This window comes from Vitis riparia, chromosome 7 (assembly GCF_004353265.1).
Source record: "Vitis riparia cultivar Riparia Gloire de Montpellier isolate 1030 chromosome 7, EGFV_Vit.rip_1.0, whole genome shotgun sequence".
In the NCBI taxonomy this organism is placed as follows: Eukaryota; Viridiplantae; Streptophyta; class Magnoliopsida; order Vitales; family Vitaceae; genus Vitis; species Vitis riparia.
In genome coordinates, this window is record NC_048437.1 from 19,855,543 (window position 1) to 19,861,711 (window position 6,169).

Here is a 6,169-nt window from a genome sequence, read left to right on the forward strand (position 1 = left end):
ATACAAAATATTAATTTGACAAATATTTTGAGATGGGGATACTATTCTTACCATTTTTTTTTCAACAGTGGATTATTTTGGACTTAAACTAAGGAATTTGCCAAGAAACATGCATGAAAAATTGGCTCGTCGTCGCCTGACAAGCGTGCTTTTTCAAAGATATGCAAGGACGATTCCGTTACCATTCTTTCCAGCACCATGACTTTGTCGTGTTGCCAAAAATGGAGGAAAGAAAAAGGAAAACAAAAAGGAAAATTCATGACTTGTGGTTCGTCTTATCAAAATAGAAAATAAAAAAATAAAAAATAAAAAAGCAAAAAAGAAACTTTCATGTGCCAGCTAATTAACAGCTTTATTAATGCTTTCAAAAATATAAACATAACGTAATCCACACAAATACATCATATTTTAATGTGATTTGATACATTATATTTACATTCTACCAATGAGAGAAATAATCATTTTAAATATAATTATTGAGTTTCTTAAACATCTCATATTTTTTTTATATGTTTACACCTGAGCCTCAAGTCCTTCCTTATTGAATGTCTTTCACTCTTATTCACATTTCTATTTATAACGTATATTCTTTGCAAACTAATTTTCATCTTATAACTTTTTCAAAGATTATTCTAATAATTTTTTTTTTTATTTTATAAAAAAATATAATATTATAATAATATACCAAATTAGAAAAATGTTAGATACAATTTCTTTTTACAAAAGGAAACGCATATTTTGTTTAGGAAAAAGACCAAAGAAAAAAAAAAGCCGCAAAGTAGCAGGCTTTGTTTAGGAAAATTCTAGATAACGACTTTGTAATATCATATCCAATTTTCAATTCAAGTGTTTATGGATATTACTAAATTTAGATAAAAAATGTAAAACCTAAATGCAAAAAAATGCCAAACTAGAACTTAGATAAAAATAAAATAAAATATAGGTACTAAAAAACTAAAATGGATAATTATTTTAATTAATTTTCACTTTGCAGATGGTCTTGATAAAATAGAAAGACTCTTCATTAATTTTGTGGTTCAGCTGAAGTAGAAACCACACCCATCTAGATCATCCAATCATATATAGTGGTGCATATGCAACCCATCAGCTGAGATTTTCTCTTGGAATTGAGGGCATTATGATGTTTTCAATCACATTTCATTTTTCAAATTTACGATTTTCTCTTCATTTGAATACTTTGTAATATGGGTTTTCCATGATAGATTCACGCACCTTTGTGGACATGTGATGGGAGGAGGGAGACATCACCCAGATTTTTCTTCCTTCAAAGATTTGTTTGTATCCATCCAAGGCTACAGCAAATATGTAGCGTGGAATCTAAGATTAAAAATTTACTAAAATAATCTTCTCAAATCTCGAACTTTTCTAACAAGTAGTAGAGATGTTTTTGAAGCTTATGGCCGTTTCGCCATGTTTTCTAATACTTGACTTCAAAAATTGTTTTTTAAGTTAAGGAAGAATGAAGATGGATGCTTTTCTATTATTATTATTATTATTTTTAGAGCATGGTCAACATGAAATTCAATAAACTAATATTATTCCCATTGGACCCCACTCCAAATAAGTCCTTCGATCAATACATCAACACAGAAGACCATCAGACCTAACCAAATATTTGTAGTCCACGATCAAACAGCTATTTTCAGGGTGACAATGAAAGATTTGGGATTACAAATCAACAACTAACTAAATGCCAATTCAAAAATATAATCTGACCTAAAGATCTACAACCTATATATAGGGGTAGTGCCTGCCTCAGATGGCATGCATACCATTCATTCTTATTTTATTCCAACTTATAAATTAGCGGTCTCATATTTGACATGCCTTGGCACCATGAATGGTACCATTTATAAAATGGTCATTGTTAGGTTTAATTTTCTGCCTACCACTCAAGTTATTATTTGCTTGGCCAATGGCTGAGCCGGAAGTTTAGTTCGGGTGGCAACTTTTAAGGCATATATAAATTTTGTCAATTATAAAGAATGTGGACTTTGACCCAATTGCCCAACCTTAACATTTTTCAAGGGGGCCTAACTGGCTCCACTCCTTTGCTTAGCCCTTAACCCCTCTTGTGAGACTACTTGTTACATATTTTCTATATTATAAGGTGTTTCAAAAGCATAGTTGGTTTGTAAGTGGTAATTGGTTAGTGTCATCTCATGTTAATCCCATCATACGGTAAAAATGTATAACATTTAGAGGACGTTTGGTAAATAACTTGTGTCTACACCAAACTCTTCTGCCGGCTACATGTACAAGCTAACCATCAAAGTCATATGCATGACGGTCTCATGCACAAAATCCAGCCATTAAGGCCACCTGGTCGGCCAGCATCAAATTTTGCCAATTACGTACGGCATACACCTCATCAGACTGCACCCAATAAGCCACATCAAGCCGTTTTCAACAAACTAGCAAGAAATTTGATGATCAAAAGTCAAAGCGATGCGCCAACCTCTGTGCACCACTTAAAACAAAAAGAATTATGCCAATACGAAAGAGAAAAGAAGTGGTTCAAAAGACAACTGACTGAATTCATCATAAACCCTCATATAATATATTAGAGTTGAGCTAATGAAAATTCACTTTTTAATGTATAGAAAATTAACACAACAATTAATGCTTGAAATATACAGGAATCCCTTAAAGTACATTTTTTTATCTTCCAACCCTGTAACATAAAGTACAAAAACAAATATGCGTGCTAGCTAATTAACTAATACTGGGTTTCCCATGAACGGAAATATTTATTTGTATTTTCTTCTGTTCTTCTTATTCAAAACCTCAACCCAAATGTCCAGTTCTAAAACTTAAACGGAATTGAAAATTTGCTGTCCAGGTGATAATATCATTTTTGGATCAAACTGAGCTTTCCTGTCTTCAAAAGTCCTCCATTTCGGGCCGAAATGATTCATCCAATCTTCCTTGGTTGTGTAGCGGGAAAGGTACCGCTTAATCTTGATACCAGCTTTATCACAAAACTTCAGTATTTCTTTGTTTTGATTCTCCAAGGGTTCCCAGTCATCAGCCCCACTTGAATGCAACAATCCTACAGTGTAGAATATATCTTCATCTGGTATAACTGCAGACGTCCTATCATCCCACCTGCAATGTATATAAAAATTTCAATCACATTAAGCAAGATATATTTATTCAGATTTGAGAGAAAAGTTATAATCAATAATCTATTTTGACATTAAACAAGATAACTTAGTGGTTCAGAATTTTACTTGTTTCGGATCACTGGGTAGACGAGGAATGTTCCAGTGGTCTGGTTTATTTTGGGGAGAATGTCCCTGAAGACACCTGAGTTGAAGTCTGAGATACGGGATCCCGGAACAAAGAGATTCAGCCATGGATGAGGAACATCCCACAGTCCTTTTGCTCGAAGATTTAGCTCTTCGCTATGAACTCGGTTTAGGAAATCTACCAAGGAGACATCTTTTGTGAAAACAAAACCAGGAAGGAAATTCAAGCCTTTAAGGAGCTCCTGGAGTTCCTATAAAGACAATCATTCTCAAGTCAAGTATGGCCCAGTATATATATGATTAACCTAGCAGACATATACATGTATAGGTAATAGGAATAACAGAAATTCATTAGCTATATATGTACCTCATCAACTCTACGGCTTGTGAGTTCATCGTAATACTTGACCACTTCAAGGCAGTAGATGATCTCCAGTTATTAGGAGAACTATTTTGCATCAAGAGTGAACCTTCCAAATAGTCCAGTCCATTGATTGAAATCAAATGTTCTTGGTCTCTAGAAAATGTGGAGAAGTCATCGTAAAGCATCTGTATCCATTTTACCTGCAATCAAATTGGCCATACTAATTAAATGAGGAACACGAGTAAAAGGGTTTTCCAAAGTACTGCTCTTGCCTTGTTTCAGTTATATATTAGTCATATATCATCTACTGGGTTCATTTGCTTCACACTTACTCTTTTCGGTGCCGGTTCTAGAGCGATCCTTGCTCTTGTTATAATCCCAAACTGCCCGAGACCTCCTAAAACCGCAAAAAACAGCTCGGAGTTTGTGTCTTTGGAACAAGTCACAAGTTCCCCTTTACCTGAATCAAACAAAATGCTCACTTCATCAGGAAAATGAAGCAAACTCTAAACATCTGATGCATGCAGGTAATTAATAGGAGATCTCTTGAATGGAAATTTTTGTCCCACATTTGAAACTAATTGCATGCAACCATTTGATTAAAATTTGTGATAATTCTTAAAGGCATATGGTACGTAAGGCACATCTTCTATCCATACAATGAGAATGAGAAGGAGGATAAGGGTAAATATTATACCAGTAAGAACATCCATTTCATAGACGTTGCTGATCTGAGGACCATGGCGGAATGTCTGGCCGCTAATTCCGGCATTAGAGAGTGTACCACCAATTGTTAGGTACAAATAGTCAGTCCACGACACTGGTGCAAGTCCATGTTTGAGCGTAGCTTGCAGCACATCAATCCATAGCTGCTCACCCCCAGCATCAGCATAGGAACCCGATATCGGATTCTTGGTAACCCTAATTCCACTTCCACGGCTGCAGTTATTTAACGATCTCATCTCCACCACAAGCCCATGAGGAGCCATGGCTTGTCCGCGGAGGGAATGGCCTCGGCCCCTGGCGGCTATGCTAAAAGGAAAGGAACGATTATAAGAGAACTTGACTAGAGATGCAATATCTTCTATGGAAGAAGGATAAAGAACTGCAGCTGGATTTGGTGGATGAACAAGTTTGCCAAAATCCCTAGAGGCCATTCTAGTGGCATCGGGATCCACCCCGAGTCGAGACGCAATATCGAGGGACTGGAGTTCATTTGGGAGCACATCAGGCCATGGTCTTAACCCTATGCTTGATGTAAAATGGCTTAAAACACTGATGATAATGAAAGAGGTTGAGATTGGACAACTCCTAGCCATGGAAGAAAGGAGTAAAGAAGAAGTTGGTGGAGGGAGAAGCAGGAAAGGGGGTATTTATAGAGAAGGAATTTGCATGAAAACTAGCATGAAATCTTGGTTGGCAGAGAAGATCTTTGGTATTTGGCTTGAAAATGAAGTCGGGCTAGCATGTATGTTTTTTCAGAGATACGCAATGACGACCGTTGGGATTCCATTCCCATTCATTAAAATACCATCTAAACCAATGAATCGTGACTTGTGGCGCATTATGGATGTAACTAAACACGAAAAACCAAAACGTCCATCTAAACCAATTAAAAACCGATATGATTGATCAAATTTCAAAACTCGTGAAGTTGAATTAAGTTTGAAAATTTTGAAAATCGACTTTGTTCGTTTGAAATTTGGCTTTCTTGTTACCAAACCACGATACGAATTGAATCAAACCTACATTTAAGATTTATGTATAATTATTTAATGTTTAATACTTTTTTTATATTGAGCCGAGTTTGATTAGGAAATTTCCAAATGACATCATTCAACTTGCTTTGTCTTCCTTCTCTCTTCTCTCCATTTTAGGACTCTATTTGTTGTCAAAATCAGTGACGGTAAACAAGGATCTGCTGAGATTTTCTTGTGGAATTGATCAAGGCATTGCGATGTTTTCAATCAGATTTCATTTTTCAAAATTACAGATTTTCTCCACTTGAAGATTCTTTAATATGGATTTTTCCATAGAATCATACGTTGTGGGCTTGAGTTGAGAGGAGGGCAGACATCACCAAGATTTTTCTACGTTCAAAGATTTTGTTTACATCCATTCAAAGATACATGCAAATCAACAATGTGGAATTTAAGATCACACAGCAACCTCACATTGTCTTGTTGAATCATCATCGCCTCAAATCTCAAGTATTACAAGTAATGAAGATATTTTTTAAGCTTAATAATTTTCTAACAATTTTAAAAAATAATTTCAAATTTAATTATTTTGGTTCTTATATATCTTTTTATTCTGACTTTTTAAATTTCCAACGTTTTAAACATGTATTTAAAATAAATCAACAAGGGTATATGAAAAGTCAAAGTCATCAACAAACTAATATTATTCACAATGAACCTTCCCAAATTAATCCTTCAATACAGCAATAAAGAATTCCATCGGAGCCAAACAAAAATTTCTAGTCTAAGATCAAGCATATATTTATTTTGAGGGTAATAATCAAGGATTTGTG

At 34.9% G+C, this 6,169-nt stretch overlaps 1 pseudogene; it reads right to left on the bottom strand.

The window, feature by feature from the left end:
- Positions 1 to 2,596: 2,596 nt before the first annotated feature.
- Positions 2,597 to 4,963, bottom strand: LOC117918899 (annotated as a pseudogene).
- Between the last annotated feature and the right edge of the window lie 1,206 nt (positions 4,964 to 6,169).